Consider the following 19,019-nt stretch of genomic DNA (forward strand, 5'->3'; position numbering starts at 1 on the left):
GGGACATAAGACCACCAAGCTCCCCTTTAACTACACTATTAGTAAACGATGTTTGAAAAATATTTAACTTCTTACACAACTAAGATAGTAATTCCATAATGAAGGCAATAATTAGTGACGTTGTTTTTCCTTTGGATAACTTATCATTGTAATCCTGAAACTGTTCTTAATCACTCAGTTTTTAATAGAAGCACTGCATGGCTGCACCTCTGAAATCATAAACAGGAAGTGTGATATATAAATGTCAGTAGAACTAAAACTCAATTCTATGGTTTGATATTTTTCTTCCCCCCATATTTTCAGGTTAATATCTGATTAACCCTCTTTTACAGAGGAGGAAATGGGAATGACCCAGAAACTGCTATTAGTTTGGCATCCTTAGAAATTTATTTCTTATAGAGGTTGCCCAAATTTATTATTGCCAGAAGACAGTGTAGATGGAGAAAGAGGCCAGAGAGTGTATGACTCTTAATTTAACTCTTTAAAAATCCATTATAGAAAATACTCTTAAACTTTGTACATTCTTTTTCTTTTAAGGTATCTTGTTTTATTTTTTTTTAATTTCTTGAAAGTCAAGTTAGTCAGCATACAGTGTAGTATTGGTTTCAGGAGTAGAACCCAGTGATTCATCACTTCACTTTCTACATTCTTATTCTGACACCTCAGCAAGTCCTGGAGTGTGTTCCACTATGTCAATTCCTTCATGAGACAGCTAAGGAGTAGCTTGAGTACTCCAAAAATCAGGGTATTATATCTGGTTCTTCTCAATGAAGACATTAGGGGTCTTTTTAGGGTTGTTGATATTTTCTACATAACATTGTTTCAGTTTCTTTGCTGCATGGACATCTCTACGGAAATTACAAGATTCAAATTGACCAGGCAGAACATTGTTTTTTAAGTTCATTTATTTTGAGAGATACAGAGAGAGAGAGTGCAAGTAGCAGGGGGGACAGAGAATCCAAAGCAGGCTCTGTGCTGACAGCAGTGAGCCCAATGTGGGGCTTGAACTCATGAACCATGAGATCATGACCTGAGCTGAAGTCAGATGCTTAACCAACTGGTCGGTGCCCCGACCAGCCAGAACTTTTATATTACATTAAGTATTTCTGGAGAAATGTACCAATATGTAGATTCTTCTATAACTTTAAGATGTTTTTGCTTTGGAAACTGTTTCTTAATTTATTCTTAAACTAAGCACTGAAGGAATGATTTTACTCAAAATCACACAATATACAGTGAAATAGCAAAAAATAGAACTTATCTATATATCTAAACTCCTATTCAAGGAAGATCACCATGACTTACAGAATGTCTTAAAAGGAGGTAGCCTGCCCATCTATTGAGTGTCTAGCTTTCTACCGCACCTGAGGCACTGTTGAGCAGCATATACAATATATAAAATTTGATGTACTTTAATTGAAAATCTAGCATGTAAAAAGGATGTGGGAGTGTCTGAGAAGAAACATAGTAAGTATATTAATCAAATGCAGACTATAAATAATTGCTAAGGGGATGTGGAAAATGAAGTGATTTAAAACTAGATTGATAATGGATAGAGGTTCACTGGAAAAGGTAAATTTCATGTAGAGTTTTTAAAGTGGTAATGGATTTGGATTGCCAGAGAGAAAAGGTAACCATTCATTCATTCAGCAAATATTTATTGAGTTCTCACTATGTGCCATGTGCTAGGCACTGTTGACAGCAATGAGGATAGAGCAATCCACAAAACTATTGCAGAGCAGCCACAGGCATTTCATTTCCCAGGCATGATACTTGAATAAGAACAGACAACACAAATATGAGAGTAGAGAGAAATGAAAGAGAAAGGAAAAGAACTAGTAATGGGCTTGTAGTAGAAGGCCTTAAACGCTAGGATGTTTTCTAAATGGGAGAAAGATGTTTGGTGCATTGAACTCCTTTGGTCACTGCAGTCAGAACAAACTGCTTTTTTCCCATCTGTTGGTCAGCTCTCCTAGTCTCCTAGATAACTTTATAATGACCGGGATAACACAAACAAAATAAATACTGCACACATAAAGATTCCCAACTGAAGTGGGTGAAAAGCAAAAAGGGAAAGAAAGCAAAACGTTGAATTTTATGTCTCCTTTTATCTTTCCATTGGTTATTATATAATCAGTGTCTTCCTAGCAACACTCTCCCATTCAGTAGATGTCTAGGTTGTGATTCGATTCCTGAAGGTTCTGCTCTTCTCCTTTACTTCTAGGTGGAATCACTGAAAGGAAAGGAGATTCTATTTATATCCCCCTTTTTTTTAGTCAATCAGATGTTCCTTATTCACCTAGCAATACTTCTCTACAGAGTGTTTGATGAAAAGTGTTTTATGTTATGTATAAGCTAGTGGGAAAAGGGGTAAGACATGATGGGGACTAAGGAAAATACCAAAAGGCTGTAATGCAATACAAGGCAAGGCAATGTAATGCAATGCAGCATAATACAATCGCCTAGAATATAAACTTGACACTTAAGACCTTTGAATTAAATGGGCATATCTCCTACACTAGTAACCATAATCTAACACACACACACACACACACACACACACGCTCACTGGAAAGGAAGATTTCATGGAAAAGTAAAAAATTACTCCAATTCAATTTTAGGGATATAGGAACACATCTGTTTAATTCTACTTATAGAAGTGCATTGACAAGTTACTAGCTTTAATATTAGCCTGAAAAGAGCCTTCAAAGTCACACATTGAATTTCTTAGTTTCAAGAGAAACAGCTACACTATGAATGTTGAAAATGGGATTGTCAAGACAAAGCAATAAATAGTTTTTGATTATTGATGCTATATATCTATATATAACTTCTAACCTATAGTCAACAAACATGCCAGACAACACATTGAGTGGTAAAAAGGCTATGGGAGAAGCGGATCATAGTCTGAGCTATTAGTTATCAGTAGAATTATAGCATCAGTCCTGCTATTTAACCACAAATCTAAATGGAAGCAATCTAGTATAGAAGAGTATATATTCTGGAATAAAACAAATTTGAGTTTAAATCTTGACCTAACTTACAAATTCTGTAACTCTGGAAAATTTGCTGCCTTTGTGAGTCACAGTTCTTTCATTTTGTAAACTGTAACTAAAACTCTACCGCCTAATTGATGTCATGAAGATCTATTAAAATAAGACTTTCCAGGTTCAAATCTCAGCTCCCTCACTCAGAAGTTGTGAGACTTAATGCCTCATTTTCCTCATCTGTATAATAAAGATAATAATAGTCCCTATACCTCAAAGCATTGTGAGGACTTAACACCTTAGTATATTAATTTTTTTTTTCTATTTGAGAGAGAGCGAGCACAGGAATGGGGGAAAGGGGTAGAGGGAGAGAGAATCTTAAGCAGGCTCCGAGCCCAACATGAGGCTTGATCCATGACCCTGAGATCATGATCTGAGCCGAAATCAAGAGTAAGTGGCTCAACCAACTAAGCAATCCAGGTGGCTCCAACACCTTAATGCATTTAACATGCATATAGAAAATGATATATTTACATATACCTTAATTCTTACTTAAAGCACCTACCTAGTACTTGCCCCTTAGTATGCTTCTAATAAATGTTAATTCCCTTTTATATTTCAATTGAAGTTATTTTCCCAATATACGTTTAAATGTATTTAGCTTAATAAAATTTTACTAAGGTAGAATTGATATCCAATAAACTGCACATACTTAAGGTGTACAACCGATAACTTTTAACATGTACAATTGATACAGTTGATAAGTTTAAACATCAAATGTTTCAATTTATCCCTCTGAAACCATCACCAGAATAAGAGTGAACATATCCATCAGGCCTAAGAATTTCCCCTGCCTTTTTATAATCCCCCACTTTTATAATCCCTCTCTTAGTACCTCTCTCCCCAAGCAACGACTGGGCTCTCTGCCTTTTGTTTTTAGTTTGCATTTTCTAGAGTTTTATATTTTCTTTCCTTTGGTCACTCAGAATACTGTTTTTAGATTCATCCATGCTGTTGTATATAACAATACTTCATTACCTTTTAATGCTGAGTATTACATTGCAAAAATATATCACAACTTATCCATTTATCTCTTGATGGACATTTGGGTCATTTCAAATCAGAGACTGTTAAAAAGAAAGCAACTATGAACATTCATGTACAGATCTCTGTAGGAGCATATGCTTTATTTTCTTGGGGAAATACCTAGAATGAAATACTTTTCAAGAAACTGCCAAACTGTTTCCAAACTGATTATATCATTTTATATCCCTACTAGGAGTGTATCAAAGTTCTAATTCCTCCACATCCTTAATAACACTTTTCATTTTAGCCATTCTAAAAGATATGTATACATATTTTGTATATGCCAGTTTCTCCATCATGGTTTTACTCTGTGTTTCCCTAAGATTAATGAGGTTAAATAAAGTTGAACATCTTTCCATGTGCTTATTTGCTATGTGGGTATCTGTTTGGTGAAGTTATTGTCCAAGTCTTTTGCCCACTTTTTTGAGACTTGTTTTCTCATTGTTGAATTTTGAGAGTTTGTTACATTTTTTAAAACCTTAATTTATTTAAGTGATATCTATGGCCAACGGCCAACATGGGGCTTGAACGCATGACCCCAAGATTAAGAGTCAAACGCTCTACAACTGAGCCAGCCAGGCACGCTGAGAGTTTGTTACGTTCTTGATACAAATCCTTTATTACATGCTTTGCAAATATTTCTCTCAGGCTGGGGCTTGTCTTCTTTAGCAGTGTATTTTAAAGAACAGAGTTTGTAAAAATGTGGTTAAGTCCAATCTCCCGATTTGTTCATTTGTAGACTGTGACTTTGTCACATCTAAAAAATCTTTCTGTAACTCAGAGTCACAAAAATTTTCTTAACGCTTTCCTCCAGAAATTTAAAAAACAATTTTTTTAAGTTTATTCAGTTTTGAGAGACAGAGAGACAGAGCACAAGCAGGGGAGAGGCAGAGAGAAGGAGACACGGAATCTGAAGCAGGCTCCAGGTTCTGAGCTGTCAGCACAGAGCCCAACGTGCGGCTCCAACTCATGAACTGTGAGATCATGACCTGAGCCAAAGTCGGATGCTCAACGGAGCCACCCAGGTGCTCCTCCTCCAGAAATTAATAGTAATTTAAAGCTTTACATTTAGGTTTGTGATCAATTTGGGGTAAATCTTCGTACATGGTCTGAGATGTGAATCAAAGTTCCTATTTTTATATGTGGATATCCAGTTCTTCTAAGCACAATGTGTTAAAAACAATTCTTTCTTCATTGAATTACCTTTGCACTTTGTCAAAAATCTGTTGTCCTTGGGGCGCCTGAGTGGCTCAGTCAGTTGAGCCTCTGACTTCGGCTCAGGTCATGATCTCACAGTGGTTCGTGGGTTCGAGCCCCACATCGGGCTCTGTGCTGACAGCTCAGAGCCTGGAGCCTGCTTCAGATTCTGTATCTCCCTCTCTCTCTGACCCTCCCCTGCTCACGCAGTCTCTCTCTCAGAAATAAATAAAACATTAAAAAAATTTAAAAAAAAAATCTGTTGTCCTTATGTGGGTCAATTTCTGGACCCTGCATTCTGTTACATTAATCCATTTGTCTGTTTTTACACTAATACCACTCTGTTTTGATTACTATAGATATTTAATAAGTCTTAAAGTTAGGTAGTGTCAGTCCTCCAATTTTGTTCTTGCTATTAAAGTTAACAGGGTTATTCCAGATCTTTGCATTTCTATATGAATTTTAGAATCAGTTTGTAAGTTTCTTTCCTAGTTTCTTTTTAAACCTATTGGGATTTGGATTTGGATTGTGTTGCACCTACATATCAATTTAAGGAGAACTGGCAGGTTAATCTGTCCAATTATTTAAGTTGTCTTTACTTTCCTAACAATATTTGCAGTTTTTAGTGTATAGGTCTTTTGTGTCTTTGGACAAATTTATTCCTGAGTATTTCATATTTTTTATGCTACTGTAAAGACTTTTTATTTTTGTATTTCCATTTTCAGTTGTTTGTTGCTCAAATAAAGAAATACAAATGACTATTGTATATTTATCTTGTATCCTGCAATTTTGCTACACTTACCTATTAGTTCTAGTAGGTTTTATAGATTCCACCAAGTGGAACAGATGGATGATTATGTCAGTTTTATTTCTTCCTTTCCAATCTGAATGTGTTTTTCTTTTCTTGCCTGATTGCACTGGCAGACCTCCATGGGTTCTGCCAATAAAAGTGGTAGGAAGAGACATTACTCCATTGTCCTGAACTTACAGGGAAAGCATGCAGTCTTTCACCAGTAGGCATGAGATTATCTGTAGGTTTTCTATAATGTGCTTCACGTGGTTGAAGAAGTACCCTTCCATTCCAAGTTGCTGATTTTTTAATTGGGAACAAAAATTGGATTTCGTCAGATGGTTTTTCCTGCACCTATTGAGATGATCAGTTTTTCTTTTTTAGATTAATGTGGTGAGTTATAATGATTGATTTTTGAATATTAAACCAATCTTATACTCTTGGGATAAATCCTGCCCCACAATAATATTATCCTTCTTATATATTGTTGGATTTAAGAAAATTTTGTCTAGAATTTTTTACATCTGTGTTCATGAGGGAAATTGTCCAGAGTTTTCTTTTCTTGTAATGCCTTTGTGTGGCTTCGGTATCAGGGTAATTCTGGCCTCAAAAAACAAACCTAAAAACATTCCTTTCTCTTTACTTTTGTGGAAGAGCTTAAAGTGATTGGTATTTTTTTCTCTAAATATTTTAAGTATTCACCAGTAAAATTCTATGGACCAGAATTTTTCTTTACAAGAACGTTTTAAACTAAAAGTTCAATTTTGGGGAAATAAATATAGAACCATTTGGGTTATATATTTCTTCTTGAGTCAGCTTTGGTAGTTTATGTCTTTCAGGGAATTCAGCCGTTTCATCAAAGTTGTTCATTTTTTTTGCCTAAAGTTGTTCATAATATTTATTATCCTCTACATATCTGTAGAATTTGTAATGATGTCACCTCTTTCATTCCTGACATTGGGATTCCTGATTAATGTCTTCTCTTTTTTTTCCCTAACCAGTCTAGCCAAAAGTTTATCAATTTTATTGATCTCAAACAACCAGGTTTTGATTCCTTAGGTATTCTCAACTAATCTTTATTTTCTATTAATTTCCACCTTGACCTTTATTATCTCATTTCTTTTGATTTTTTGTGTTTAATTAATTCTTATTTTCTAGTTTCTTAAGGTGGAAGTTAGGTCATTGCTTTGAGATTTTTTTGTATTTTTTAATGTAGGCAGTTCATTTATATAAATTAAGATATGTTGTATTTTTATTTTCCTTCAGGTCAAAATACTTTCTAATTTCACCTTGGATCTCTTCTTTAATCAGTGGGTTACACAGAAGCATGTGATTTAGTTTCCAAACATTTGGGGATTTTCCAGTTAGCTTTCTGTTATTGATTTCTAATTTAATTCCATTGTGGTGAGAGGACATACTTTGCATGACTTAAATCCTCTAAAATATATTGAGACATATTTTATGGTCTAAAACAGAGACTGGCAAACTTTTTCTCTAAAGGGTCAGACAGTAAATAGTTTAAGCTTTATGGGTCACACGCAGTCTCTCCTGTTACATATTTTCTTTTCTTTTTAAAGAAACCTTTCAAAATGTGAAAACCATTCTTAGTTCATAGGCTATATAAAACCAAGTTAGATTTGGCCCTACAGTCATTGTTTGCTAACCCCTAGCCAGAAATATGGTCTCTCTGGGTAAATGTTTCATGTACTGTTTTTAAAGAGAATGTGCATTCTTTTGTTAGTGGAATGTTCTAAAAAAGTCAATTGAGCATACTGGTGGATAGTGTTGAGTTTACTATGTCCTTGCTATGTTTCAACTTGTCTAGCAATTATTTAAGAGGATTATTACTTAATAATTTAATTCTTGCTGAATTATTTAATCATTGAAGCAACTATTAAAATCTCTGACTGTAATTATAGATTTGTCTATTTCTTCTTACAGTTCTATCAGTTTTTGCTTCATGTATTGTGAACCTCTTTTTATTTGGGGCATAAACATTTAGCATTATCACATCCTCTTAATTAACTGCCTTATTATTACAAAATGGCTTTCCTTACCCCTCGTAATATTCTTTGCTCTGAAATCTTACTTTGTTTCTACTATGTTAATACCGCTCCACCTGTTTCTTGACTAATGTCAGCATCAGCATGGTATATCTTTTATCATTCTTTCATTCTTAACATTTTTGTTTCTTTATCTGTAAAGTATGTTGGGTCTTACTTTCTATCCAACCTGACAATCTCGACCATTTGACTGGAATATTTAAATCATTTACATTTAATGTGATTATTGATATAATTAGATTTAAGAATCGTCTTGCTATTTTTTTAAATGTTTTATTTTTTTATTTTGAGAGAGAGAGCATGAGCAGAGGCAGGGCAGAGAGAGGGAGAGAGAGAATCCCAAGCAGGCTCCACGCTGCCAGCACAGAGCCCAACACAGGGCTATATCCCACAAACCGTGAGATTATGACTTGAGCTGAGATCAAGAGTCGAAAACTCAACCAACTGAGCCACCCAGGCACCCTTCATCTTGCTAATTTTCCATTTGTTCCATTTGTTCCGTGTTCCATCTGTTCATTGTTCCTTTTCTCCTTTTTCTGCCTTCTTTTGGATTGAGTACTTTTTTTTTTAAGTTTATTTATTTCTTTTGAGAGAGAGAAGTAGAGAAAGGGCAGAGAAAGGAGAGAGAGAATCTCAGTAGGCTCAGCCCTGTCAGCACTGAGCGCACATGGGCTCAAACTCACAAACTGTGAGATCATGACCTGAGCCAAAACCAAAAGTCAGATACTTAACCAACTGAGCCACCCAGGTACCCCTGGATTGAGTACTTTTTTATGATTCCACTTTTTGTCCTTTGACTTATTAGCCATTTTGTTGTTTTGTTATTATTCTACTGGTTGCTTTAGGGTTTATAGTCTACATGTTTAATTTATCACAATCTACTTTCAAGCAAATTTATACCACTTCACATATAATAAAAGAACCTCATAATATCTTATTTGTAGTTTTCTCCTCCTGGTTTATGCTATTGTTGACATGTATTTACTAATGCATATTATAAATTCCACAATACACTGCTATTATTTTTGTTTAAATAGTTATCTTAAAAGAGAATTAAATGGGTAAAAAAGTACACATTTGCCCACGTAGCTACCTTTTCCAGTGCTCATCATTCCTCGGTGCAGATCTGTATTTCCATCTGGTATTTCCTTTCTGTCTGAATGACTTCCTTTAATATCCTTGTAGTATAGTCTGTTGGCAGACTGATACTGAATTTTCATTCTGTGAATTTTCAGTCTTTACAACACTTCCAGGTTCAAAGTGAGTAATCATCAATTAATCTACTCCCTACCAAACACTATACATAACCTGGGCTAAACCTGAAAACAGAAAAGGAGCATATTGTACAACCATAAATAACCTAGAACTTTGCCTCTAAAAGTCCAGTTTAGGACAAAGGAAACTTATAATATGCCAGGGTGTTAAAAGCCAGTGAGTAAACATGCGGCATCTTCTTAGATATCAATTTTATACTCCAGGATTTTAAAAGAATTTATAAGAATATTTATACTAAACACAAGGCTACTGTGGTATATAATGCAACATTTATATTAAATTTAAGACAAGAAACTAAGCAAACTTCTAGTATGGGATCAAGTGTTCTAGGGCAATTATTCACTTTTCTCTATTATTAACCATACTTTTATGAAAAAGTTTTGATGATTATTCATGATTTATTAAAACGTCTCCCAAAATTGGATGCTGTCAACAAATATGTAGGTTATTCATAGAAGTTTTTATTTAATTTGAATATGCATTTCTGAATTGACCACTATATTCTGTTATTCAGCTCATGAATCATTTCTTAGTGTGCTCATGAAAAGTAAACTTAACTCCAAGTTTTTAAATACCCATCGTTGGGGTGCCTGGGTGGCTCAGTCAGTTAAGTGTCTGACTTGATTTCAGCTTAGGTCATGATCTCGAGTTGTGGAATCAAGCCCCCTATTGGGCTCTGCTCTGACACCTGCTTGGTATTCTTTCTCTTCCTCTCTCTCTCTGCCCCTCACCCACGCACACGGGCACTCTCTCTCAAAATAAATAAATAAACTTAAAAAAAATCCATCATTATTCCTGTGAAGGACGTTACTTACCAGTTCTCACTTTTGTGGACATCAGCATGCCTACATCATTCAGTACCTGCAACACTGTCCAATTTCCTGAAACCAATCTGGGATTAAATAAGAATATACATAAACAAGCCTGTTAGAAAAAGACCTAAAACAAAGAAAAATAAGCTGGCTATGAAAACCCTACCAGAAAATCTACTTCTAAGACTGCATCCTAAGGAAATAAATAAAGCAAAAATTTAACTGTTAGATTGTCCCTTTTAAAAATACATATAATATTCCTAAATAAGATACTGCTTAAGTTATGGTACATCCTTATTCTATGTGGAATACTTACTTTGCCATTAAAGAATATTATAGCTGAATATTTATTGCTAGGATGAACAATAAACAGGTATGAAAATTTAATAAAAGGGGCTAAGGTTATTTCTGGGTTTGGATTATGAATTTCTTTCCTACATCTTGCTCATCTTGCTGTATATTATTTAGTATCAACTGCTGGTAATAAGAAAAACCCCAAAGTTTCCAAAAATACTAATTCAACATGAATACTTATTCAAAATGATGAGGCCATCATTTGTTTACCCATTAATCAACAAATATTTGCAATATTAAATAAGGCATAGTCCATGCCTCATGACTCTTAATTTGTGAGAGAGAAAGAGAAGGCATAATCAACAATCTTGGAAATTTTTTATTCTTCTCTTTCATTCTCATTACTTTATTGCCCAGTCATTCCCTTCTTATTCAGAGTGGACTTTGGCACTTGGCTTTCAGTATCTGCCTCCCCTGCATTTCCTGCCATCATGTGCCACTTCAGTGTCCATATGGGCAACCTATCCAACAACAACCTTGAATTCTGACTCCACTAGCTTACAACCATTCATCCAGTGGTCCATACCCAGAGCCACACATTCAACCTTCTGATCATCAAGAAATTGTTCCACAGCCTTAGACTCCAGTATAATTGATCTCTGACCACACCACATATCATTCCAATTTTTTTACTCCCTTACTCTCTAAACACCTGCCTTACCTTATTTTAACCTCTATTCCTCAACTATTCCCTTTTTTATATTTCAGACCATGATCTCCAGCATAGCTTCATATCTTTTCCTATCTTAGTTTCAGATACATCAGTCTCTCCTGCTAATAACCTTGCCCCTGGCTAACTCCCTCTCCCATTCCTTAAGACACATATTTTATGCCACCTTACTTCAACTTAAACTTGCTACTTCCCCTATGCCTTCTTTTATGTCTCCTTTACGAGAAAAAAAAAATCAAAACTATAAGCTATGTACCTCCTAACCTTCTTGCTCCACACTTATAAGTTATACATTTAATTATCTTCACCTCCTTTCTTCTAATTTCAGAGGAAGTATCGTTTTCTTCCAGGTCAACTCCTTTACTGCACCCTTGATCCCACATTCCCTAATCTCCTATAGATCTTTCTTTATTTACCTTTATCCCTCCTTCTTTCTAATCTCTTCTGTTTGCTGACTCTCCCCACATTTTATAAATACTAAACTCTCTTCACTGTAGAATCTCCTCCTCAATTCTATAAGTTACTCCCTACAATAATCCTTTATTTCTGTTTTGAAGAAGAAATGAAGAGCCTTGAAATAATATAAATCTGTTGCAATTTTTCTCAATTTAAAATACTTTTCAACCCAACATGGAATTCTGCCACCATCAGTATATTGAAAGCGTCCTGGCAAACATTAATGACATAATTGCCAAATCCTATGATCTTTTTCAATTTACTTGACCTGTCTTTATCTTCTGATAATCCTAACTCCTTTTTTTCTTTTTCTTTTTTTTTTTTTTATATTTTTATTTTATGTCTAGGAGAGAGAGAGAGAGAGACAGCGTGAGCAGGGGAGGGTCAGAGAGAGAGGGAGACACAGACTCTGAAACAGGCTCCAGGCTCCGAGCTGGCAGTCGGCACAGAGCCCGACGCGGGGCTCGAACCCACGAACCGCGAGATCATGACCCAAGCGAAAGTCGGACGCTTAACCGACTAAGCCACCCAGGCGCCCCCTAACTCCTTTTTTTCTGAATCATCTCTCCCATTGCCTTCTAGAACACTGAGATCTGTTGGTGTCCCCTTCCATCCTTCTGGTAGTTATTCTTAAAAAGAAATTTGCTGCCTTCTCTTACTCTGCCCTTTTAATAATGTTAGCTCTCATTTCCTCTCGCTATATTCAGTCTCTATGAGCAATGGCATCCAGTTCCCCCAAATTTTCAAAGTCATTTCTTAATTACACCCACTCTAGTCCCGGCCTTTCTCCTAAGACTCAGATGCACATGCTGAGCTCCCTACTGAACTTCTCTATATGGATATCCCAGTGGCAGTCTTCCATATTCAGTATGTCTTCACTGACCATTTCATCTCTTTCCCCTTTCCCAGTTTTCTATTCCACACCCTTATACACACATACATGTAAACCAAAATCCCTGGCCTTCCTCCATTTGCCTTCCTCCATTTGCCTCTATCCTGGTTAATTATACCACTATTGTAGTCTACAAGCCAGGAACTAGGGAGTCATTCTAGATTCTTCCTCATCTCTATTCCAACCATTACTCCCTGGTCCAAAATCTCATTATCTCCCCCCATGACTGTAAAACCACACAAAACTACTTTCATTCACTTAAATAAATAGAGCACATTTTACAACATTTCCCCTAGTATTTAAATTATGAAATTACAGGGGCACCTGGATGGCTCAGTAGGTGAAGCATCTGACTTCTGCTCAGGTCATGATCTCACTGTTGGTTGGTGAGTTTGAGCCCTGCATCGGACTGTATGCTGAATGCTGGAAGCCTGGTGCCTGGTTCAGATTCTGTGTCTCCCATTCTCTCTGCCCCTCCCCCACTCACACTCTGTCTCTCTCTCAAAAACTAAGATAAAATAATGAAATTACAACCATTTTACCTTATTAGCAAACTAGGAAGGCATATACAGAAACTTCATATCCTCCACTATTCTGAGATCAGAAACCTGGTTTATTCCCCTGTACCTACGTGTTTATCATACAGCAATTGTTGCATTACTATCTATTCACTTTTGAATACAGTAAACATGGCATACTTAAATATAACCATAATAATTATTAAGCTGGATATTAAACAGTTAGATAACTAATAGGATTCATATTTTAAATAATGAAATACAATTTTATACCTTGTTAGTTCACCAGAATTTCTTTAAACCATATACCACACACATACCTATATACATATACCAAATCAGAATTAGATAAACTAACAAACTTTGTTTTCTCTATAAATTGAGCTTCCTTTTATTCCTATCCTACTGTGATTGACACCATCAACCTATCTATGCTCCCAAAATGATGAAAGTGAAGGCATCCTCATAGCTACGCTTAGTGGAATAATAGTGTAGCCTAGGTGGATAAGAGGGGTCCCACTGCCTCCCTGAGTCTTTTCTGCTTTGCTTTCTGATGCCTGAAAGATAGAACCTTATATTCCACAAAGTATAAGCTGCAATTTTCCTGAAGAAGAGGAACAAAGTATAGTATTTAATAATGCTAAATGAATGTAATTCAATAATACCAATACGTAAAAGATAAATGTAGAGCCTTCTTTTGTCAACTGGGAAAGGACGGAAAAAAGTGGTATATTGTTAGGGGGGTCTTCAGAAGAAGTACCTTCCAAAGCATTTCTGATTTTTTTAAATATTCTTTAATGCACATGTAGTTTGTAACTGGAGGGAGTTTTTCAAAAGTAAGTCCACAGGTCTAGTTTCAAGGATAAAGTAAAGTTATTCATAAAGTATTTTTATATCAAGTGATTTAGAAGAAGCTTTTGAACTTTATCATAATTAACAACTATATGTACTAACATTTTCTACATCTAAAGGATTAAACTTTAGGAACTTTCAATTTTATATTCCTTTCCTTTTAAAGGAAGATGAGAGGATCATTAGATTTAGTCACATGCTACAAGAATTTCTTGTCAGAAAAAAGCTTTGTATCTACCATACTATACGAGTAGTTTTGCAGTTTATTGCAAAATATTGCAGTTAAGGCACATGAGCTTTGAGTTGTTTTGCCAATGGCGTAAACATCTAATTGGTAAAAAAAAAAAAAAAAAAAACTATGTTTATAAAATATATCATCCAAAAAGTGGGAAAAATGGTATGTATGATACTTCAAACCTCTTATTTTTCTTTAAGAGTTACGTTAAAATTACATATATACTCTATATATACCATCCTGAGTTCACTAGGTCAAAAGTTAATAGTATAGGGTCATCAAATAAATTAAATGTTAACAGCAAAAATTAAAGGACTTAAATTAAAAACATAGGGCCTAATCCTATGAAGAAAAGTGAGGAAAAAGTGTTCCCACAAGAGCTGTAAATGGTTCACCTATTTAAAATAAATTACTTCTTCAGAGCTGCCTTAAAAAGTTAATTTGTTTTAAACACATAAGCATTTCTTTGCCAAAAAAGAATGCTATATTTTATTCTCCTCATTTCCCTATAGATTTGTACTACAGGAAAGAAATAATTTTTTTTTTCATATTAAGAATAAAAATGTAGCATGAGGCTCAACTGTCACAGACAACTCGTCATACATTCTCAGTCATATCTCGAAGAGACCAGAGAGTCTCAACTTTACTTCTATTTACTACAAATAAGTAAGAAATAAATGATAATAAATTCCTGGTTCCTTGCCCTCCTCAACTTTTAGGACAAGGCTCATCCTAAGTTAATAAAGTCTCTGAGAAAGTCATGGGTTCTAATATTTTTAAGTTTAACCCAACGTAAAGTTTGTTAAAACCCTTCAATTTTCTTTTGATAAAGGATCAATAGGTCCATCTCTATTATTTATAAGTCCTTTTTATTATCTTATACTGTTCTCCAAATATAAACATTTTAATGGCTAGGACAAAATCTTAACTAATGGTTGGTATATTTCAGACCATATATGGCATATGATTTACTGTTCTGGATGTGTCACTGTTTGAGAGGGGCTCTGTTAAACTTCAGCATAACCAGAAGAAGGAAAACAAGATGGTGAAGGGCTTAAAAATCATGAAGCCACTAAAGAAACCAAGGATGTCTGTAGGATGGGGATTCAGTTGTCTTCACGGTTAAAGATAATAGTGTTCATATTTACTTTTTTTTAAGTTTATTTAGCTTTGTTTTTAGTAATCTCTACACCCAACATGTAGAACTCATGACCCTGACTGTGAGGTCAAGAGTCACATGCTCTTCTGACTGAGCCAGCTGGGAACCCCAATAGTGGTCATATTTAAAAAGTTATCACCCATAGGTTGGAACTTATTTATTCTCAGTAGCTGGAGGGGGCACTTTGACAATGGGTGGCAGCTTTTACAAAGAGGCATGTTTTAGCTAATAAGATTCTATGATTCTAATATCTTAAAAATAATATTCTAAAACATTATGTTTAATATTTCATCTAAAGGCAGAATGTTCACACAATTTTAGAAAGTAGACAGCTGAAGTAAGTGGATATATTCTTTTCCAGGTATCCTTATTGGTAAAGGTTGCAAGGGGCAAGTTCATACTTCAGTAAATATTAATCATTATTAATTATAAATGAATTTTAGTTCAGTCTCATAATCTGTGCCCAAGAATATGGAAGCAAAACAATTCTTCATATGGGGGCAGAAAGCCTTTATACCTCCATAGCCTTAAATCAGAGTTGAAAATGTTATGTATGGATCTGTTCTAACTACTTCCATAATACTTACTCATAATACTGTTTTTTAATTCAAATAGATATTTGCCTAATTTTCTTAAACATTACAGGGACTTAAAATACATAGATCATTCCTAAGCTATAATACTATGTGCTTGATTTAATAAATCATTCTATATTTGATTTATATCTTTCTGGAGTTAAAACTATGACTTACTGGTAAAAACTGTCATCTCAAACAAGTTAGGATTACCATCCCAGGCACTGAAGTTAATTATCAGAGCCCCCCAAAAGTGGTAATCTTACAGGCATAACTCATATTACATATTACATATTATATTATTACATATTACATAACTCAAATTACATATAATTTAATTCCTCCATCTAAGGTAGGAATTTAATTCCTACCACTAAGATTGTAGTTAACTTTCATCACTACTTAGTTCATTTTGCATCTTTGGATACCTTAAGATCATCTAATTGAATTCTCCGTATCTCTCAAGTTTTATGACAATGATTACAACACTAAAGTCATGCTAGCAAATGGGATCTAATTCTTTATGAACAAGAGAAGCAAATGTTTTAAAAAAGTAGATTTATAAGAATTGTGCGACCCATCCATCCATTAGCACCCTCCAGTCTCTTAACAATATCCTTGGGGCGCCTGGGTGGCTTAGTCGGTTAAGCGTCCGACTTTCGCTTAGGTTATGATCTCGCAGTTCATGGGTTTGAGCCCCGCGTCGGGCTCTGTGCTGACTGCCAGCTCAGAGCCTGGAGCCTGTTTCCGTCTGTGACTCCCTCTCTCTCTGACCCTCCCCTGCTCATGCTGTCTCTCTCTCTCTCTCCCCTAGAAATAAACTAAAAAAAAAAAAAAAAAATCCTCAATTATTTATTTTATTTACTTTATTTTAATGTTTATTTTTGAGAGAGAGAGTGTGCACGAGTGGGGGAGAGGTAGAGAGAGAGAGAGAGAGAGAGAATCTGAAGCAGGCTCCAGGCTCTGAGCTGTCAACGCAGAGCCTATTGCGGGGCTCAAACCCACAAACCATGAGATCATGACCTGAGCCATGAGATCATGAGCTGAGCCCAATTCAGATGCTTAACGGACTGAGCCACCCAGACATCCCTCAATTATTGATTTTAAAAAGTAATTCTATAACAATGAGATAGATGATGAAAACTTACAAACCTCTTCTTTACTTTCACTTCCAGGTTTTGCTTTTTCAAATATTCTTTTTTTGTTGTTGTTGTGTTTCTTCTGTTAACTGTATATTTGTTAACTGTTCTATTTTTCTTTTTTTTTTTTTAGTATTTATCTTTGAGAGAGAGGGAGAGGGCAGAGTAGAAGCAGACAGAAAGGGAAAGAGAATCCCAAGCAGGCTCTGTACTATGAATGCAGAGCCCAATACGGGACTCAAACTCACAAACCATGAGATTGTGCCCTCAGCCAAAATCAAAAGTTAAGAGTTAGCTGCTTAACCAACTGCATTACCCAGGCACCTCTCTATTTTTCTTATAGACTTATCTCTTTATACATTGAGGATATTAACTTAGTATCTGCTTTATGGGTTAAAAATATTTTTCAGTTTGTCATTTGTCTTTAATATTTATAATTAATTTTTTTGTGTAGCTACCAATGATCTCCAAGATTCTGTGTTGAACATTTTTATCATTGTGCATAGCTCAGTGACCTCATCCAATCCCATAGTTTAAACTACCATTGGTCAACGAGTAAATCTATAGACAACATGCAAACCATAGCTTTCCCTAAATTCCAGACTTCTAAATAAAACCCAATCCTAATATTAAGTTATCTATAAAGTGAGGATGGGAAGGATGTACTTAGCCCACTGACATCTCAAAATCCATACTTCATATATCAAAATCCATCAAACCTAGTTTCCTTATCTTAGGAAATGACACCCACAGCTACTCAGCTGCCCACACCAGAAACCTAGGAGTCCTGGGACAAACCACCTTCTCACTCTTCTCATATACAAAGTCTCCTAAACTTCCTCTTTAGTCTTCCAACTTCTTCTAGAGTGGCTATTCCGCTCTAGCCTATGGACACTGAATTTACCCGTCCTTCCCGCTCAGGATATTAACATATGTTCTTTCTTTGCTTAGAATGTTCTTCCTTTGTTTTTGTCCTAGCTAATTCTGAAGTCTCAGCTTAACTGTCCCACCTTAGGAAAGTCTTACTTAAACCTCCAGTGTTAGGTAGGTCTCCACGGTGTATACTTCCATTGTATCTGTATTTTTGAAGTACTTACCACAGTTGTCATTTGTATGACTATTAACTTACACATTGTTTCTCTCACTAGACCACACCACAAGGGGAGAACTGTGACTATTTTGTCACCCCCACTTATATATGCTCAGTACCTTGCACAATACATGATACAGAAGAGGTGCTAAAAAGTTACCTAGAAATGGCTACATATTAATACTGTATAAATAAATCTAATCCCTTTTGTACTTCATTTTACTCCCATTTCTACTTCTTTATTTCAAGTACTCTTTATTGCTTGCCTGGATACCACAATAGCCTCTGGAGGACTGACCACTACTCTCACATTTTCTTTTTCTTGCTTTCATTTTTAAAATTAAAAGGAATAAAAAAATTTAAGTTTATTTGAGAGAGAAAGCCTGAGCAGGGGGAAGGGCAGAGAGAGAAGAGAGAATCCCAAGGAGGCTCTCTCGCTATGAGAGCTGGATGGGGGGCTCAAACCCACAAACCATGAGATTATGACCTGAGGTGAAATTAAGAGTCACACTTAACCAAGAGCCACCCAGGCACCCCTGCTCTCCCATTTTCTAATCTGTTCTCCAGTATCCTTGTTAAAGTGAGCTTCTAAAATATAATTCTGATCATTTTACTCACAGGTTTAAGATTTTTCAATTGGATCAATATAAAGGTAACACGCAAGGCCCTTTGTGGTTTAAGCTCTATCCACTTGATTAGGTTGAACTTTTTCCTACTCCTCCAAAGCTACATAGTAGCAAATCACACAAACTACCCAAATTTTTTGGAACGTGCAGGTTCATTCTGACTTCTGTTTGGTTACACTCCAATGATTATGTTTAAAATGTTTTCTGGCCTATTTCTACACTCTCTTTCACACTGGAATAACC

At 35.4% G+C, this 19,019-nt stretch overlaps 1 long non-coding RNA gene across 4 annotated transcripts in view; it reads right to left on the reverse strand.

Annotated features, from left to right (window-relative positions):
* LOC144222087 (uncharacterized) overlaps window positions 1-19,019 on the reverse strand; it is a 38,585-nt gene that overhangs the window by 14,040 nt on the left and 5,526 nt on the right. For all 4 annotated transcript variants that reach the window (XR_013332284.1, XR_013332285.1, XR_013332286.1 and 1 more), the window contains one exon: window positions 10,214-10,290. This is a non-coding gene — a long non-coding RNA (uncharacterized LOC144222087). The remainder of the gene's footprint in view (window positions 1-10,213; window positions 10,291-19,019) is intronic.

Source organism: Crocuta crocuta, unplaced genomic scaffold (genome assembly GCF_008692635.1).
Source record: "Crocuta crocuta isolate KB4526 unplaced genomic scaffold, BGI_CrCroc_1.0 scaffold190, whole genome shotgun sequence".
Lineage (NCBI taxonomy): Eukaryota > Metazoa > Chordata > Mammalia > Carnivora > Hyaenidae > Crocuta > Crocuta crocuta.